Source organism: Sus scrofa, chromosome 5, assembly GCF_054392235.1.
Source record: "Sus scrofa isolate SSC_HxYL_T2T_F1_AM1 chromosome 5, Sscrofa_HxYL_maternal_Yorkshire_Landrace_v2.0, whole genome shotgun sequence".
NCBI lineage: Eukaryota > Metazoa > Chordata > Mammalia > Artiodactyla > Suidae > Sus > Sus scrofa.
In genome coordinates this window covers 6,439,599-6,459,660 of record NC_139387.1, presented here as the reverse complement: position 1 = coordinate 6,459,660, position 20,062 = coordinate 6,439,599, and the positions used below count along the sequence as shown (strand labels likewise).

The window sequence follows — 20,062 nt, the reverse complement described above, 5'->3', positions numbered from 1 at the left end:
ATGATGCCCCCCTCCCTGTTGCATCAGTTTTGGTTTACGGACCAGATGGGAGAAAAAATTCACAACCAGATTCCTCCTACAGGGTGCTAGTCAGGTTAAACACTCTTATTACACATCAAGTTTCTGAGCACCAGAAAGTGGGTGCAAGTCCATCTTTTTTAGGAGTTTCAAGTAAAGCAACTAGGAAAACCAAGTATACCAGCAAATGAAAATGAAAATGAAACCTAGATTCTTTTTTTTTGGCCGTGCCCACAGCATGTGGAAATTCCAGGCCAGGGACTGAACTCACACCGCAGTGGCAACCCAAGCTGCTGCAGTGACAATGCTGGATTCTTAACCCACTGCATATTTTAATTTTAGCATCAGTGCATAAAATAAGCTACTAAATAGGTCATTCCAATAGTATTCCATCACTGAAAAAAAGCAAAGCATTGGGGAAATCAGTTTTACAGCATTGTGATTAATAATGACAAATGCCTGAATTTCCTTGTTTGAATGAGTACAGATGCAGTAAAGAAAATCTGACACTCTAAAAGATGTCTCCCAGGAGTTCCTGTTGTGGCTCAATGGTTAACAAACCCAACTAACCCTGGGTTCAATCCCTGGCCTCGCTCAGTGGGTTAAGGATCTGGCGTTGCCGTGGGCTGTGGATCCTTTGTTGCTGTGGCCGTGGCACAGGCTGGCAGCTACAGCTCCAATTTGACCTCTAGCCTGGGAATCTCCATATGCTGCAGGTGCAGCCCTAAAAAGACAAAAGACAAAAAAGAAAAAAAAAAAAAAAAGAAAAAAGAAAAAGAAAAAGAAAAAGAAAAAAAGTCACCTATAAGGAACTTGTACACGTGATCTGAAAAAGAGGTTTACCAATGCACCTCCTTCCACAACACTCCTTTTCCTGGTTCTCCATCTTCCTAACCTTTTGAATGGTCTCGTGAGGGCTATGAAGGCACTGGTGAGGTCTAGTGCTTGGAGCCTTTCTCTTCCATTGTCCATGATCCAGAGCCCATACCCTGACCTCACCACAAGCACTGCTCCCACCCCAGGGCCAATGACCCTGCAGTTTTTGTCTCTTCAAGGGCCACTCCCGAGGCATATGGAGGTTTCCAGGTTAGGGGTCTAATTGGAGCTGTAGCCGCTGGCTTATGCCAGAGCCACAGCAACACGGGATCCGAACCGCATCTGTGACCTACCCCACAGCTCACGGCAACGCCAGATCCTTAACCCACTGAGCAAGGCCAGGAATCAAACCCAAAGCCTCATGGTTCCTAGTTGGATTCGTTAACCACTGAGCCATGCAGGAACCCCACCTTGCAGTTTTGTAGAAAACCAACCAAAGCCTTCTTTGTCCTTCCTCCTCCTACTCAAGACCTCTCCCCGCCGCCAATCCATTCTCTTCCCCACAAAGCTTCCCAAACTGTCTTCAAGACAGTTTCCTTGAGAGAGCTCTTCCTTTTCTGGGCTGCGTCCAAGGCTTGGAGAAGTTCCTGGGCCAGGGATCGAACCCACACCACAGCAGCAATCTGAGCTACAGCAATGACAATGCCAGATCCTTTAACCTGCTGAGCCATCAGGGAACTCCAAGAGGTCTTTTCAAGTACCTGCTTCCTCTCTCATTTCAGGTTCAACCCTTGATTTTCTGCTTATTCTCTTTCCTTGCCCTAAAAAAGATGCTTTAATCCTCAACACATATGCTTTGAGTTATAGCTCTGGGCTGGTAAACTATACTACTCTGCCCTCCAACCTTACTCTTCCACCCAACTCCGTCCCACTCTCTACCCTGAGAGAGGGCACCACAGGGACTGTTAAGAGGCTCCACTGCCCCTCTGGCTTCTAGTCCAGTTGGCTGGGAAGAGGCAGGAGAGTGAAGGGGAATTTATTCTTCTGGCTCACACCCTGCAGTCGTTGAGGCTGGCCGAGATGACCTGCCAATGGCCAAACCCAGGCTGGACAACCTATACAGCCACCTTCTCAGGGCTCCTCTTCCTGTCTTCCAGAAGGATGGCTTCGTCTTCTTGCCTTCCAGGCCCAGGGGTGTAACACCTCCCCCTACTTCAAGCCCCACTGCCAGCTCCACTGGCGTCCCCAAGCCCTGTTCACCCTTTGTCAACAGTCCCAGTTCTGCACTGTGGACAACTCAGCAGCATGTGAGCTACTTTTCAGAACCCCCTTTCCAGCATAAACTGGGTTAAGAGTTTGCCAAGAGAAGCACAAGAGAGATTTGAAAGGCAGAAGAAAAGGCAAGGTTAATACTCCCAGAGGTGGCTGCACCAGACAGGGATTCATAGCAGCTTTCCCATCAACGCATGAGAACCACCCACTGCGGGGCTTCCGTCTGAGATGATCAGCAGCAGCTTCCCTGACCTTCCCAATCCCAGTTCTTCCAACAGCTGGGTAAACCCTTAATTCCTCCATCAAACTCTTCATACCTGGAATAGAGAGCTTCCCTTGGCCTGAAGGAAACACTTAAACACTCCTTAAATTACCCAGTTTGAGCATGACATCTGTTTCCTAACAGGACCTGACTAATATCATTCTTCTCTCATTCCTAGGATTTCAGAGCAGACTATTATTACTTGGGGAGTAAGAAACTTCTATTTCATGCAGAAGACCAGAGGGTCTAAAAACCCTCCCATAACAAAACACCCAGAAATGTCAGATAAAGTGCACAGCCAAGCTGCAAGAGAGTAAGGTATGCCCAGGGTTCAAAACTGGCTGGGACTCTGACAACCAGGGATGGGGTGGTTGGGCTCTGCAGGACTTGTTAACCATATGAAAATGGTTTTAGAGATCACACTGGGACAGAAAACAAGACCTCCAGGCCTCTTTCGGTGGCAGCGGGAAGACAGAACAGTCACTTTTTTATATGAAGACTCTAAGCAGTGTCATTTGGACTAATTTCTAAAAAGATGACAAAATACATTTTTAGGCAGTAAAATGACAAAAATGTTCTTTCCTCAACTGATTCAACCTCCTATCTCCAAGGAGAACCACAATCATCTCTTGGATACCCTAAGCCAGAAGCTTTAGAACAGCCCCAAATTCATCTCTTCCTTTGTAGTTAAGGGGTTACCTAGTCTTGCAACTTCTCTACTTCCTGTATCTGCCCTTTACCTTTTATTTTCCTCTTTCTTGGACTAGAAAAACATCTCCAGAAGTTCCCTTTCCCAGGACCAATCACCCAGAACAGCTTTTCTTCACCTGCTGTTTTGGCAGCACTGCCGCCCCACATTCCTTGAAGTCCTCTGGCATCTTCCCAACCCAATTTCTGCCCATCTCCACCCTCTCAAACCAACCTGCTCAGTCCCCTCTGTGCCATCGCCCTGCTCTCACCTTGAAGCCTTCTGTGAAATATCTCTAGGTGCATAAATTCCCTGCTACTAATTCAGGTCATATGGTTCCTGAAATGTGACCTTTTCTATAAGTCTTTCTTAAAGCAGGTAATTTGTTGGCTTTTCTCTGTTAATAGAAACAAACTTAGGAAGTTCCTGTCATGGCGCAGCGGAAAAGATCTGACTAGGAACCATGAGGTTGCAGGTTCGATCCCTGGCCTCGCTCAGTGGGTTAAGGATCTGGTGTTGCTGTGAGCTGTGGTGTAGGCTGGCAGCTACAGCTCAGATTAGACCCCTAGCCTGGGAACCTCCATATGCCACGGGGTGTGGCCCTCGAAAAGACCATAAATAAATAAATAAAATTTAGTAAAGTGCATTTGCCTTTAACTACTATCTAAAGGTATGTGCTACTGATGTTATGTTAGCTACCATTTATTCTATGTGTCAGGCACTGGGCAGTTTTACATATATTTCAACTTACGGATGGGAGGGGGACATTAAATTATGTAATTTGTCAAAACTCCCTCTTCTAAGATAAACTGGAGTTGATATCTTATAACCTAAATTCTTTCAGTTCTAAAACCCACTTTCCCTTTTACTGTACCATCAATTGAACAAGGAACATCTGAATCCAGGTTTTAAAAAGAGTCCTAACACTTAGACAATAACTGTAGCTATTGCGTATCTCCCACGTCTAACACAAGTTACTCAGTGCACCAGGCGCTTCACATAAATATTAATGTATTTAATCCTTATCATGCTCTAGCAAGTATTAGTGCTCCTTTTTGTAAGTGAAGCTCAGAGAAGTTAAACAAGCAAAACATTCATAGTAAACAGACAGGTGGAATATGGAATGCCCACTGCAGAACCCAGTCTGTACTTCTGGCAGAAGCCTTCTGTGAAATAGCAGCAAGCCTTTCACAGATTGGGAGGCATTTTAGAAGGGAATCTAGAAATTTTCTAGAATTGGGTTGACTGCCTATACCCAGATATGTTTATGTTTGCTCTATGTATGTGCAAATGTAGAATCTTCCTAAGTAAATCAAGGACAAAGATTTACTCAAGGATTTGACTTGGTATTTCAAATTCTACGTCCTATTTGCAGATGAACAGAGCTTAGATTTTTCTCGATGACTGACAGCTGTCTCAGTACAATTAGGCCTTGAGAATAAGATGATGTCCTGATACTGCTGGCTTGTCCCCTGGCTTGGAAGCCCCGAAAGCAGCCTAAGAAACCAACTAAGTCAGAATTTTCAAGACAGTCGACAAGAGGCAAAGAAACCCACCACAATGCTACAGATCTAAAAAGACTGCTCTGAGGGTCAAAACCTGTATTATTTTAACCATGTGAACTATTTTAAAAAAAAATCACCTTCAACTATGATCAAATACATGCTGACAAAAATGGCACAAATCTATATAGCTATTAGATTTTCTTTTCTTTTTTTTTAATGCCTGTACCCACAGCATATGGAAAACCCTGGGCCAGGGATTGAACCCATGCTGTCACGGCAACCTGAGCCACTACAGTCAGATTCTTAACCCACAGAGCCACAGCAGGAACTGCTATAGCTATTAAATTTTCAAAAAAGTATTAGACTGTAGCAGACCAGTCCAGGACCACTAAACACCAACCATGAAGAAGAATGAAAGCTTATAACTACCCTGGATCCTTATCTGTGGCCCTTTATCCACTCTAAAACTATAAGACCACCTCCTACCCTCTCCCAAAGAGGGCACAATCCTTAGGGCATTAGCTTGCTATGACTTCTTTTGCCTGGCAAAGCAATAAAAGCTATTATTTTTTCCTTCACCCCCCCCCAAATTCTTTTTCCAAAAAAAAAAAAGAAAGATGACATGACATTTGCAGGCTGGGCTGAAGCTGGTACAACCAATAACAAAAGCAGCATAAATTATTACAGCTCTCTGGAAAAGCAATTTGGTAATAAAAATATTAATATCTTTTGATCTAGTAATTCTATTTACTAGATTTTTATCCTAAGAAAATCTCAAAACAACCAAACAAAACCAAGGTACTGACATATTCACTCCAGTGATATCTATAGGCAAAAAAAGATAAGCAAGAACCTAATTTTTATCCTTTGAAAATGGTTAAACACATGGTATTTTTACTCAATGAAACAATGCATACTCATTGAAAATAACTGTGAAGATTCTAGTACCACAGGAAATGCTTATTTTATATAATAAAATGAAGAAAAGCAACTGTATCTGTGCCATTGTTACAACTACCTAGAAGTCACGTGGCCCAAGGCCAAAGAGAATAGTACAGAAAAATGAAAACCTTTTGGTTATTCAGGGTGGCAGGATTACAGATGCATTTTCATTTCTATTGATATTAATATCTCTGTAGAATATGATTACTTAAAAATATAATGTTATTTAAAAAATATACTTCTTACCTGATATCAAAAGTATCTTTGAACTGTAATTGCAATGTATACATGTAAGGATAACCTGACCCCCTTGCTGTACAGTGGGAAAATAAAAAAAAAAAAAAAAAAAAAAAAAAAAAAAGTATCTTTGCTCTAAGTTCCCACTGTGGCTCAGTGGCAATGAACCGGACTAGTTTGCATGAGGATGCAGGTTCAATCCCCGGCCTTGCTTAGTGGGTTAAGTATCAGGCGTTGCCCTGAGCTGTGGTGTAGGTTGCAGACATGGCTCAGATCTGGCATGGCTGTGACTGTGGCATAGGCTGCAGCTCTTATTTAACCCCTAGCCTGGGCACTTCCATATGCTGCAGTTGCGGCCTTGAAAAAACAAAACAAAAATAAAAAATCTTTGTTCTACTGACAGCAAAGCCCTTCCCTGACCAAGGGGGAGAAAGGGAGGCAGAGGAGACTCTACAAGTCCAGGAGCAGGTAGAGGAGAGAAGCATTCGCCAGGCAGAAGCCCTTCCTCCAGGGAACCTGGTACCAACACCACTCATGCACTGTAGTGCCCAAGTGAGTGTGCACACAAGAAACACCAGCTCTGAGCTATTTTTCATAATTAGGCCTAAAAACAGCTGAATTCAACCCCACAGTGGGCAGTCCTATTTTTGGACATTATCTCAACAGCTAAGAGACTGTAGCATCCTAGCTCTGCATGTGTCTGTCCTGCATGGAAATGCCCTAAACATGCTCCTGGATGGGCCAAAGGGGCCTCACTCCATCCTCGCCCTGGACAGCTACCTGTCTCATATTCACAAGATCAATTTAGATGACCACATCTGTGGGCAGGATGGCCAACTGTTCTTGGAAAAGGGGCAGGAGGAGGTGGTGTCTCGGGGGCAGATTCAGTGGTGTCTCTGGGGTTGGCTGGTGATCCCTGCAGGTTTTTTCTAACTGTTGAGCCTGAGGGCTTTTGAGATGTTATTAATTTTTTTCTCACTTAAAGGTTGTATAAGTATATATTATCTAAACCTTCACAGACAAAAGGATCTCAGAAAGCAATTAATGTTGCCATTTATAGGCAAAAACTGTTTCATTTTATAGTAGCAACAAAATTAAAAACTGAAGGACCGCAAAGGGCTCAAAAACAAAACCACCTAACCAGAGAAACATACAGTGTATCTACAGGAAAGATGCAGTATCTTAAAGAGGTCAATCTTCCACAGATTAATTTGTAAAACTAATAATGTTCTAGTCAAAATCTCAATAGGGTCTTAAAAAAGAATTTATTTTGAAATAATTTCAAATGTACAGAAAAATATAATAGTACAGTGCTCACATACCCCTTTCAACAAGATTCCCCAACTCACAGCATTTTTTGAAATTTAATGGTATATCATTCACTCCATTACCTAGGCATACTCATTACCTATACCGTCAGCCCTTTGTATCTATGGGCTCTACATCTATGGATTCAACCAACCGCAAATCAAATATATTGGGGGGGGATTCAAGCACAGCTTGAATTGGCTGGGTGCCCAGCAACTATTTATACAGTACTCACATTGCATGTACAACTATTTATGTAGCATTTACATTGTACTAGGTATTGTGAGTAATCCAGAGATGACATATGAAGGATGTGCACAGGTCATATGCAAATACTATGCCATTTTACACGAGGGACCTGAGCATCCATGAAAGAATTTCTGTGTCTGAGGAGGTCCTGGAACCAAACCCCTGCAGGTACGGAGGGATGACTATATACGCCCTGCTTAAATACCCATTAGCTTCTTCTGGACCCTCCTGAGAGTAGGACTGTAGACATGGTGCCCCACCACCCCTAAATATTCTAGTGTACATTTCCAAAAACAAGAACATTCATCTACATAACCAGCATAAAACTCTCCACATCAGGAAACGACCATTCATACTACACCACCCATCCAATCCATGGAATCCATTCCAATCTTGCAAACTATCACGACAGTGTTTCTCTTCCCTTTCTGGTCCAGGATCCCACCCAGGAGCACAAGTTGTCCTGTCTTAATGGTGCCTTGCCAATCCGGGGTAGCTCTCCAGCATTTTCCTGACTTCTGCGTCCTTGATAGAGCACAGCCCATTCCTTCTACAGGGTCGAGCTCAACCTGCATGCTAGACTTGGGTCCCACTTTCTTGACTGCAACACCAGAGAGGTGACACTGTGCTCTTTCAAGTGCACCCCGTCAGGAATGGATGGCAAGCCACACCGCCACTGGTAATGTTAACCACATTCACTGTATGGCTCGAGTCATTGTGGAGGTGCAGGTTCGATCCCCAGCCCAGCTCAGTGGGTTAAAGGATCTGGCACTGCCGCAGCTACGAGGTGGCAGTGGTAGCTTGAATTCAACCCCTGGCCTGGGAACTTCCATACGCCACAAGTATGGCTATAAACAAAACAAAACAAAACAAAAACTCCAGGTGAATTAGAAAGCTAAACATCACACACACACAGACACACACACACAGAGGCATCTTAGTTTTAGAAGAAAACACTAATAATCCTAGGAACCAGCTGATATTCAGTTTATAAATGCCATTCCTCACTAAACGGAACCTGGACTTCTTGGGGAAATGGCAGCTTTTCCAGGCAACAGGCAAAGTACAAGGAATAAACCTTCAACTGTGCCACAAAGTTCAGGAAATACTTTCACCCAAATGCAAACATGTCAAACCAGCCTGAGGGGGAACCTGTGATTTTGTAAACTCAAGCTTTTATTTCTTTTACTATATTAGATGAATTGACAATGGAAAAATTCCAAATTAGCTCCCTAGTTCTGTATGTACGAACATGGATGTATTTTAGAAACAATATACACAAAAAAAGACATGGTGTGGAATTCTCCTGAGCGCAGAGGGTTAAGGATCAGGTGTTGTCACTGCAGCAGCTTGGGTTTGATCCCTGGCCCAGGAACTTACATATACTGTGAGTATGGCCGAAAAAAGAAAAGAAAAAGGTGTGGTGTTTGAGAGCACGGGCCTAGGTGGAGGGAGGGGGGTACTCAGGAGGATCCACTGTGACACTGTTAGCCTGGGGGATGGGTACACAGATGCTATTATTAGTAGTATTCTCTGCTTTTCCGTATGTCTGACAAATCTTGTAAATAAACAAAACTCTGGTTCCCCCACTTAAACCAGTTTAAGAAAATAGGAGTTCTCTTGTGACACAGTGGGTTGAGGACGTAGTGCTGTCATTGCTGCAGCTTGGATTGCTGCTGTAGCGTGGGTTTGATCCCTGGCCTGGGAACTTCCACACGCCTTGGGCGTGGTCAAAACAAACAAACCACAAACCCAAAAAAAACCCCAGCATTCATAGCATGGAATTTAAGATCCTTCAGCTTCTGGAGTTCCCATCATAGCACAGTGGTTAACGAATCCGACTAGGAATCATGAGGTTGCGGGTTCCATCCCTGGCCTAGCCCAGTGGGTTAAGGATCCAGTGTTGCCGTGAGCTGTGGTGTAGGTCGCAGACGCGGCTCTGGATCCTGCATTGCTGTAGGCTGGCAGCTACAGCTCGGATTAGACCCCCAGCCTGGGAACCTCCCTATGCCAGGGGTGTGGCCCTAGAAAAGAGACCAAAAAAAAAAAAAAAAAAAAAAAAAGAAGAAAGAAAGAAAAGAAATTGACAGACTCATAAGAGGAGTAATACATCAAATCCCTAATTCTCCAAAGTGAATTATATATTCATTAATTCAATAAACATTAAAAAAAAAAAAAAAAGATCTTTCAGCTCTGACACCAATAGACTTTCTAGCTCCACATCCACCTCACTTTCACCTGCTACTACCAGTGACAGTGAACTTCTCCCCACTCCCCAAATACGCTTTGGGCCTCAGGTGTTTGCCCCAGCTGGTGCCATGACTGGAATGCTAGTTCCCTGCTCACTCTCACCATGTGATTAACTCAGACTCTTCTGTGAAGACCTGCTCAATCGTCCCTTCTTTAAGAGCCTCCTTCCAGTGAGTCAATGACTCCCGCCTCTGTCCCCACAGCTCCTGCAGCATGAAGCAGCCAAAGGGCACGCACACATGGACTCCGAACCCAGACACAGATTCTGAAATGAGTTTTGCAGCTTACTGGTAGTAAGATCTTGAGCAAATCACTTTTTTAAGCTTCAGTTTCCTCAACTACAGAACAGAAATGTCCCGGAGTTTGCCTATGGTAACGGCAAATGATACACTATTCCACTAAGAAACCTTCTCCTGATACTGGAAGCAAGTCCCATCTTTTATTACTGATAAATTTCTAAATAGTAAATCCAGGGAATGGCCAGAAAGATACATACCAAAATATTAACTAGGGGAGGGATATATTTTTACCTTTTTTTTTTTTTTTTGTATTTTTAGGGTCATTCCTGTGGCATATGGGAGTTCCCAGGCTAGGGGTCGAATTGAAGTGAAGCTGCTGGCCCACGCCACAGCCACATCAGATCCGAGCCTCATCTGTGACCTACACTGCAGCTCAGAGCAACACCAGATCTTAACCCACTGAGTGGGACCAGGGAGCAAACCCATGTCCTCATGGATACTAGTTGGGTTCATTTTCACTAGTCACAACAGGAACTCCCTACTTTTTTTTTTTTTAATAAGACTATAGTCATATGTTACATAAAAAAAAAAGATTTTAAAGATAGATATGGGGTTGTGATGACGGTTGTACAACTATAAATAAAATTTACTTAATTTTTAAAAAGACAGATTTGGTTATAAGACAAATAAGGTTAAAGAAAGCCCCTAGCAGAACAATCTGGCAAACAATAGCTAATAAATACTGAGGACTGATGCTCTAGGGGTGAGGAGGGGCAGGAGAGGACCAGAGTGAGGATTCAGACTAAATACCTAAAAAACAAAAAGGAGTAAGTCAAGTCCCTTTCCTCACAGGGGTCTTATCTCACAGAGGAAACATTTATATTCATGTCCATTCATCATTCAACACACATGCGAGCAAATACTACATTCCAGGTACTGATTCTGGGTTCCTGGAATAAAGCTATGAACAAGACTCACAAAGTCTGGACCTTCCACAAAACCAGCAAATAGATACAAAATGATTACTAATAAGTATGTATCAGGAACTAAGACGTGCTCCGGGAGAAGTAACAAAAACCAAGCAGACAGAGAGAAGGATGCAGAATGCATGGGGTATAAACAGGAAGATGAGCCTCCTGGAGGTGATGTGTGACGGGAAGGAGGTGAGCGGACAGGAAGGTGAGCATAGAGGTCAGAGGCAAGAATGAGCTTGGTGGGAGGACCACCAAAGAGGGTGACAGGGCAAAAGCCAAGTGCAGGGAAAGCAGAGGACGGCACCGCCAGAGAAAGGGGCCCTGAGCACACAAGCCTCGCTATCACTGGGTCCACTTCCATGTGGAGTCTTGTTGAAGATGCAGAGTCTCAGGCCTTGTGGACCTACAGGCTCAGAATCCATGTGTTCACATGCTTACCAGGGAGCCATGTACATAGAATAGTCTGAGAAACACAGATGAAGGGCCCTTTAAGCCACATAAGAATGTTGGATCTTTTTAGATGGCCTTGGAGGGTTTGAGCTAGAGAGTGACACGCTCTGGTTTCAATTCTCAAATAGTCGCTCTGGCTGTTTTGTGGAAAACAGACTTTGGGAGGGGCAAGGGCAGAAGTGGGGAGTTAGTTAAGAAGCTATTTTGGTCATCTGGGTAAGGGATGTTGGCTGCAGAGATGAATGTGGTGTTGATGGAGGTGGTGACATGTGGCCAAAGAAAGGACGCATTTTGAAGTCAGAGCCAACGGAAATTGCTAATGGATCAGAAGTGGATGTGAGGGACACAATGACGATGACAAACAGCAGGGGCCGCGCCAGTCACTGCTCTCTGTCCTTTACAGGTAAAACCATTCAGTCTTCACAACAGTCCCAGGAATGTACAGCCGAAAACCCCACTGTTTTAACATGAAGACAATGAGGCAGAGGGATGTTCAAAGCTCGTCAGGGGGCAGCGCCAGGGCCAGGCAGTGGGCTTGGAAGTTTATACTCCAGCACCGTCCCTTACTGAGAACCTGTGACCACAGCACTGCTTATGGCGAGGGGCAAGGAGCCGGGCAGGCTGAAGGGACCTACAGCTCTGAGATACCGAGGGGACACCCAAGTGGACATGTCCGGTGAACAGCTGCAAGTCTGGACCTCAGGGCAAAGGTGGGGATGGAGATATAAATGGGAAGGTCATCAGCAAGAGACAGTATCTAAAGCCAAAGGAGTGGATGAGATCACCCAGAGCAGTTTTTCAAACTGAGGGTTCTGAAATCAATTTAATGGGTCATTTTAAAAAAATGACACAGAATGGAAAATAACAGAGTCCATGGCTCAGAGTAAGATGAAGTAGAACTTTCTTGTGAAACTTTTATTTTAGGTCTAAGTGCCTCTGTGGATAAGTGAATGGAGTTTGCTTATTCCAAATTGGCGTGTAGTTTGGTCAAAAAAAGGTTTAAGGCCACTGGACCAGAGATTACAGGTAGGACCGATCCCTGAACCACTCCTACATTTAGAGGTTGGAAAAGAAGAAAAAAAGCCGGAAAAAAAGAGTGTGACATCCTGGACTCCAGATGTTCCAGTGAGGGTCATGCAGTGTGATACCAAACAGGTGTACACAAATGATTATGGGATGGGGAGGGAAGCACACAGCGCTATGGGAGCACAGGGGAGGGTGATCCCTTTAAAGCCTGGTGGCTGAGGGAAGAATGAAAAGGTGAGAGATAAAATTAGGATTTTTAGACCCTGAATTTAAATGGATAGCAGCAATCCTAAAGATTCCACAAAAAGCAGGATTCCAGTGGTCCCCACCCCACCCCTTTTCTTAAAGCATCTACTGTGTGCTGGGCCTCTTTACTAGGCCTGGGAACACAAGACTAAGGCTATTCTGCCCCTTTGGAAAGGCTTACACTCTGGAAAAGGGCAAAAACACAATACAGTGAGGTCAGGGCCACAGAAAGTGCAACAGGTCTGACGAGGGCACTGGCAATTCTCCTCTCCAACCACAGTGCCCACTACTGGCCAACCCAAGTCCACCCCTCCATCCAGACCGAGCAGCTATACTCCTAGACTTGTGCTCTGCCCCTCCCCAAAGTGTTTCCCAAATCTGAGTCATTCTTCAAGGCCTGGCTCATGCCTGACCTCACTGAAGCCTCTAGGAAACAGGGATCTTCCTTCCCTGAAGAGCTACGGCATTTCTTTTCCACCCATCACTGTCTGGCACCTGGTCCCTGCCTTGTCCTCACTCGCCCACCTCAGGTGAGTGCCTCATTTCCCCAGTTGGGATCACATGGCTAAAAGCACGGAACACATGTGTTTAACAGCCAAACAAATACTTGCTTTTCCACTACAACCCAACCTACGTTTTAGCACTGTTACTGAAGGAGATCTGATCAAGTGACCCCCTGACCTCTAAAACTATCCCTGGTTCCTAACCATCAGTACAACACAGAGACAGCTCAGTCTCCCTATGTCAACCCCACCCCGCCCCCCTGCCTCCAACGGCGTATGAAAGTTCAGGCCAGAGATCAAATCTGAGCCACAGCTGCAACCCATGATACATCTGTGGCAACGTGGGATCCTAAACCCACTGTGCCAGGCCAAGGATTGAACCTGCCGCCCCTGAAGCAACCCAAGCCACTGCAGTCAGGTTCTTAACCCACTGAGCCACAGCAGGAGCTCTGAGATGGCTCAGTCTCAACTTCTAGGAGTGCACACAGCATTCCCCTTCCCTGCTTCCCAAACACCCTAAAGCTGGAACAGTGGCAGTCAAAACAAATACAAAAAACAGAGATGTATAGAGATGAAATTAAAAAGGAGACACCAAACTGTTGACAATGTTGTCTCTGGAGTAGACTGCAGGGTAGTCACCTTCCAGAAACTGGTTTAATGAACACATTAATTTTAAAGGAAATAAAACTTTTAAAAGAAGAAAAATGAAATGACTGCATTTTTTTTTTTTTTTTTTTGTCTTTTTAGGGCTGCATCCAAGGCATGTGGGAGTTCCCAGGCTAGGGGTCAAATCAGAGCAGTAGCCTCTGGCCTACACCACAGCAACACAGGATCCGAGACACGTCTGTGATCTACACCACAGCTCAAGGCAATGCCAGATCCCCGATCCACTGAGGGAGGCCAGGGATCAAACCTGCATCCTCATGGATACTAGAGTTGGGTTCATTACTGCTGAGCCACAGTGGGAACTCCTGCAGCTATTTTTATTGAGTGCTTATACTATGTGCCAGGCAACATATTATAGATATGAGGCAATTATTAGTCATTGTGCAGATGGAGAGACTGAGGCTCAGAAAGTTGAAGTAACTCTCACAAGGTTACACAGGTCCTCAGTGAAGAAGAAAGGCTGGGATTTAAACCCAGGTCTATTAGAATAAGCCCTTAACCTCTCCTGTCCTTAGTCCTGCTCTGTGCATTCCTTCTGCAGCCTTTCCTTTATTCCAGCTAGTTCTTCTGCCTGAATAACATTAGCTTTGCCAACATGCCACTCACCTTTCAGACCTAGTGCAAATTCTACTTTCCCCGAACTCCTCCCTAGAGCACACACCCTCTATTTCCCCAAGAGCTAGGACCCTGGCTCTCCTACTACCATGCACTTACAAAACAAGCATTCAAGTGCTGGGTGAATTATGTGGACAATGTAAACTCTCCTTCTGACAAAAGCAAAGCAGATGGAAACCAAAAGTTTTTATCTATGAGGGACGTTAATCTGGAGTTTCTGTGACCCCCTCCCTCATTCCCAGCTTTCAGCCCCCCTCTCCCTGGAGGAGCACAAGGAGAAGCAGGTTCATCAGCGCCTCTTCCCCAAAGGAGCTGAACATTATACAGATCCTCACTTCTGAGGAATAAAAACCACTTAACTTACTATTTAAAAATGTAAATAAGGTAAATTGAAAGTTTTTTTTTAAGCATCTTAGAGAGTTTTGAAAATTGGTTACCTTTTTCTAAAAGCTCTGACCTTTTGAAAGTACTTTTTAAATTTAGCACAAAGAAATGTAAAAATATTATGCTGCTTTACAGACACATAAACACAGAGAGATGTGGGCCAGTGAATCAGACATGCTTAAAATACAAAAAGTTCTTTTAACCCCATCTGACCACATCTGAATTTATGAGCAGAAGTTGAGTCCAAACAAACAATACATTGTAAAACAAAAGCACTGCCCCAGCAATCTTAGAAAGGAAATACAGGAGTTCCTGTCGTGGCGCAGTGGTTAACGAATCCGACTAGGAACCATGAGGTTGCGGGTTTGGTCCCTGCCCTTGCTCAGTGGGTTAACGATCCGGCGTTGCCGTGAGCTGTGGTGTAGGTTGCAGACGCGGCTCATATCCCGCGCTGCTGTGGCTCTGGCGTAGGCCGGTGGCTACAGCTCCGATTCAGCTCCTAGCCTGGGAACCTCCATGTGCCGCGGGAGCGGCCCAAGACATAGCAAAAAGACAAATTAAAAAAAAAAAAAAAAGAAAAGAAAGAAAGAAAGAAAGGAAATACAGGATGGGATGAACAGATTTTTAACAGTGTCCTTGGCTTTCTTGGGCAAAGCAATGAGAAATGCAGTCAACTGAAGCATTAAGGCTTGATTTTATTGGCAGTACCAAGACCATAGGTCAACCTGTCAAATGAAGCAAAGGCAGAACTGAGCTCTATGGGTGCAGTCCACTCCAGATAAAAGCCAGTGGACCTTTTTACAGCTTATGGGGTCCTCTTCATGTGGCTGGAGATACAGGCATGGGAGGAATACTGTCTGGATGACTCATTCCTGTGAAACAGCACAGGAGTTGAAGGAGCAAAGCAGACACACTCTACAACTTGTACCAATGCCTCAAACTCACCACAACTTCAAAATGCTGAGAAACAATGCGTTAGATCTTGTTACGTGCATCTATAAGCCAATATCCTTCAAAAGTCTGCTGAGCTGCCCACTTAAAAACAGAGGAAAAACAAAACACAAAAATTCCACACTGATAAATTAGCTCAAAGGATTGTTTCCAACATCTTAAAAACTTCTAAATTCCAACTCCAAACTAAAGAGAAAGAGTCACCTCTACGTCTCTAAGAAGAGCCTCAAGAATTAACAAATTAATTTGGAGTTGGAAGATTTTAAAGAAATAAAAAGGCAGGTCATTTCAGTAGTATGATCTTTATGAATGGCTTCAGCTCTAGACCATATTTTAGGTTCTCATTTCATTTCCAAAAAAAAAAAAAAAGGGCAAGTCATAGTTGTAACAAGGAGGGTGCCAAGTATACAAACAAGCACTGAGAGACAAAAAAGAAAACTACTCCTGACAACTGTTCACTGTCTTTCCCAAGAGATCTTTGAAGTAATAACCATAAAACCCTCCTCAACTGGGACCCCTATCAGCAAGAGTACCAAGCACTGCCTTCTGACCTAGAGTCAAACCAATGTGCTGAAGAAAGAGACCAAGAAAAATATGTTTAAAAAATCTCCTGGAATAGAGTTTTATTTTAGCAAGCGAAATGAGCAAAAATACAACTTTATTTTTGCAAGGTACAATTGCTTCCCTTATTAAACCTGTTTCCAATTGATTCTCCTGGGTGATGCATTGGAAAAAAAATACCACATTTAGAATCAGGAAACCTATATTTAAATAGTAGTTTAGCCACTTGTTCTGTGACTTTGCAAGTTACTTAACCCAAAAGTCCCACTTTCCTCACTTGAAAAAATGGAGACACCTACCTCGCTGCCTCACAATAAACCTACAAACTGCTAAGCACCATATAAATTACGGTGGTCGTTACCAGTGTTACCATCATCCCCCCTTCCCAGGTAAAAGTCTGAACCAATGGCAACACTGGCAAAAGACAAGCCAACAGAGGAAAAAACCTAGGAGGTCAGCTATCAAACAAACAAACAAAATACAACAAAACAAACCCTAAAAAACAAAATAACTCATCACAAGGACTGACAGAAAACTACTCTGTGACAGTTAATTTCTATGTCCTTCTCTAATTAAGAAAGCTCCCATAACCCTGGGATCCACAGTCCATTCATAAAGTCACAGCAGGGCTAAATCTTCATCAAGCCTCATAACTCACGATCAAAGTGCCAACAGAGCACATTCTCACTCTAAAGGCAGGAGCCACAAGCCATGAGCCCATTCCCCTGCCTCCCCACTGAGGGACAGCGGCTTGACTGATGAGACCCACTTGGAGGCCGCTGGTCTCTGACACGAGAGGAGCATCTCTTCCTTCCCTGTCCACTGGTGTGGAATTAGCAAACACCAACTTCAGTTACCCGGAAATAAGCCCACGAGAACAGGCGGCTGATGAAAAGGCATCAGAACTTGCAATCCCAGATTTTGAAAATGAAAGCCAAAACAACATAAACGTCTTCTGAAAAATCAGCTATTTCTGAATTTTCTGGATGGTTATAATAATTCAATTTTATCTGGTGATTACTTCGAGTTAGGCAACATTCTAAAAGCTTTCGCTATTAAATTAATCAGAACAATCACAGTTTAGTACAATTCATTTTTTCTTTTTTCTTTTTTTTTTTTTTTTGCTTTTTAGGGCCACATCTTCACCATATGGAAGTTTGTTCCCAGGCCAGGGGTCAAGTCGGAGCTACAACTGCTGGCCTACACCATAGTCACAGCAACATGGGATCTGAGCCGTGTCTGTGACCTACATATACCACAGCTCACGGCAACACCGGATCCCTAACCTACCGAGCAAGGCCAGAGAGTGAACCCACATCTTCATGGATACTAGTCGGGTTCTTATCCCACTGAGCCATAACAGCAGCTCCCATATTTTCATTTTTACTTTTTATTTTTATTTTTTGATTTTAGGGTTGCACCCATGGCATACGGATGTTCCCAGGCTAGGGGTCGAATTGGAGCTACAGCTGCCGGCCTATATTGCAGCCACAGCAACGCAAGATCTGAGACTGTCTGTGACCTACACCACAGCTCATGGCAATGCAGGATCCCTAACCCACTGAGTGAGGCCAGGGATGGAACCTGCAACCTCATGGATACTAGACGGATTCCTTTCCACTGCACCACAATGGGAACTCCACATATTTTCATTTTTTAGTCAAGAAAAAAGACGCTCGGAACAGTTACTTGCTTAAGGTCATACTGCTAATAAGTGGCAGAGCCAGGATTGAAGAACTGCGTAACTGGCTCTGGAGACCATCTCTAGATAACTGATTCTTGGAGAACGCTCCAACCAATACCGCTTGGTTTCCTGACCAGCTGTGCCACCTCACACTCAGTGTCACAATGAGATGCAACTGGGACTATAGTGCCGTGTCTCTCACCTTATGGTCACTTATTTCAAGGTGAATGTTAGAATAATATGAGCCCGTGAAAATAAGATCTCATTTTCTGCGTTCAATAATGACAGATTAAATAACCTGGTGAAAAAAACAGATGAAATACACACACACACACACACACACACACCCCTTTTAAAAAGCTAACAGGATAGTGAGGAATTACAAAGACAACAGCCTGCAAGAACTGGAAACCCAAAGAGGTGAAACCTGGGGACAACTGCTGATCTGCTAGAGGTGGCCAAGAGGCCTAGTGGCATGTCTGCCCTTCCAGGCCCTGTGCAGGGAGACACGCAGTAAACCCACTTACTCCTGCCTTCCCCCCAGCCAGAGGATCGAGGCCCTAAAGGGGAGCATCCCAGGAGTAAGAGTGAACTAGAAGTAAATCAGTCTTCCCATGGACTCAGCTTCAAACCACTTGGATAGTCCAGAAAATCTCAAACTCTTAAACCTGGATAAAAGTAATCCTGGTTTGCTAGTGCCCTCAAGCACCTGGAAAGAGCAAATGAAGATCCTCCTTGGAAAAAGACACCTAAGGCCTCTAATTATTTCTATAAATAATGTTTCAAGTTCTATGTCCAGCACACAAACACATGAATAGACAAAACATCATGAGTAAGAACCATCGTAAATAGTCAAAGACCCAAAGGGACTCCAGATAAAGGAATTGAGAAAAGGAGATTATAAAACAACTATATTTACCCTGTTTTAGGAAATAAAAACCAAGCTTGAAAAAGGTAGCAGGAAGTAGGAATCCATAAAAAGAAACAGCAAATTTGAGAGCACCCAAACTTTTCAGTTTTTACTGTATTTTTCAATACAATAAATCCATAGAGTTCTTAATTTCAATTAAACTCAGATTAGTCAAAGAGAGAACTGGTTAAATGAAGACAGGTCAGTCAACAGAAACCACCCAGAATGAAAAATGGAGAAGGATAAAAAATACAGGAGAGGAGGAGTTCCCGGTGTGGCTCAGTGGTTAACGAATCCGACTAGGAACCATGAGGTTGCAGATTCATTCCCTGGCCTCACTCAGTGGGTTAAGGATCTGGCGTTGCCGTAAGCTGTGGTGTAGGTCGCAGACGCTGCTCAGATCCTGCATTGCTGTGGCTGTGGTGTAGACCAGCAGCTACAGCTCCGATTAGACCCCTAGCCTGGGAACCTCCATATGCCACAGGGGCGGCCATAGAAAAGACAAAAAAAAAATATATATATATATATATATATGAGAGGAATTCCTGCTGTGATGCAGCAGGTTAAGGCTCTGGTATTGTCTCTGTGGCGGCATGGGTTCAATCCCTGGCCCAGGAACTTGAGCCCATGAAAATAAGAACTTCCACAGGCTATGGGTGCAGCCAAAAAAAAAAAAAAAAAAAAAAAAAAAGGGGAGAAAGGATGAAATGACCAGAAGGAAACAGTGGGAAGGTCTAACATACCCATAAAACTGGAGTCTCAATGAGAAAAGAATGGGGGCAAGGCACATGCGAAGAGACCTGCTGGGAATCCTCCAGAAGAGATGAGAAAAGTCAAGCCACAAACTGAAGAAGCCTGGTGAATACAAAAATCAGTGATCTTTGTTATCCCAGAAGGCCTTCTAAAAATAACATGGCTTGTTCTGTAAGTTTAGTGCCACAGCTAATTAAGCATCCACTGAGGTCCTACTAGGGGCCAGACACAGGGAATATAGACGTAACGCTCCCAACATGTGACGAACTCAAAGTCATGCACTTAGAAGAGAGATGTAAATTCACAATAATCTAATACTCTCTCTACCTATGTACTGCCAAAAAGGAGACAAGGAGGGAGGGAGGGAGGGAGGGAAAAAGGCAAGGAAAACTGCTGGAGAGAAGTATTTAAAAGGAAAATGGGTTAGGCTTAAAAGCAATAAACTAAAAGGCACCTGCAAGAGGAACAGTAAGGACACTCCAGTGTTAGCCGAGGCCCACGCCTAGATGCTATTTCCATTCCGTTCACGGTGCTGATTAAGTCCACGGCATGA

At 43.9% G+C, this 20,062-nt stretch overlaps 1 protein-coding gene and 1 long non-coding RNA gene across 22 annotated transcripts in view; one reads left to right on the top strand and one right to left on the bottom strand.

Annotated features, from left to right (window-relative positions):
* TCF20 (transcription factor 20) overlaps positions 1 to 20,062 on the bottom strand; it is a 187,781-nt gene that overhangs the window by 54,213 nt on the left and 113,506 nt on the right. The gene's annotated exons all lie outside the window — the stretch shown is intronic.
* LOC146403095 (uncharacterized) lies at positions 13,704 to 19,464 on the top strand. Its single transcript, XR_014802950.1, has 2 exons — positions 13,704 to 17,613; positions 19,372 to 19,464. It is a non-coding gene; the product is annotated as an uncharacterized LOC146403095 (long non-coding RNA).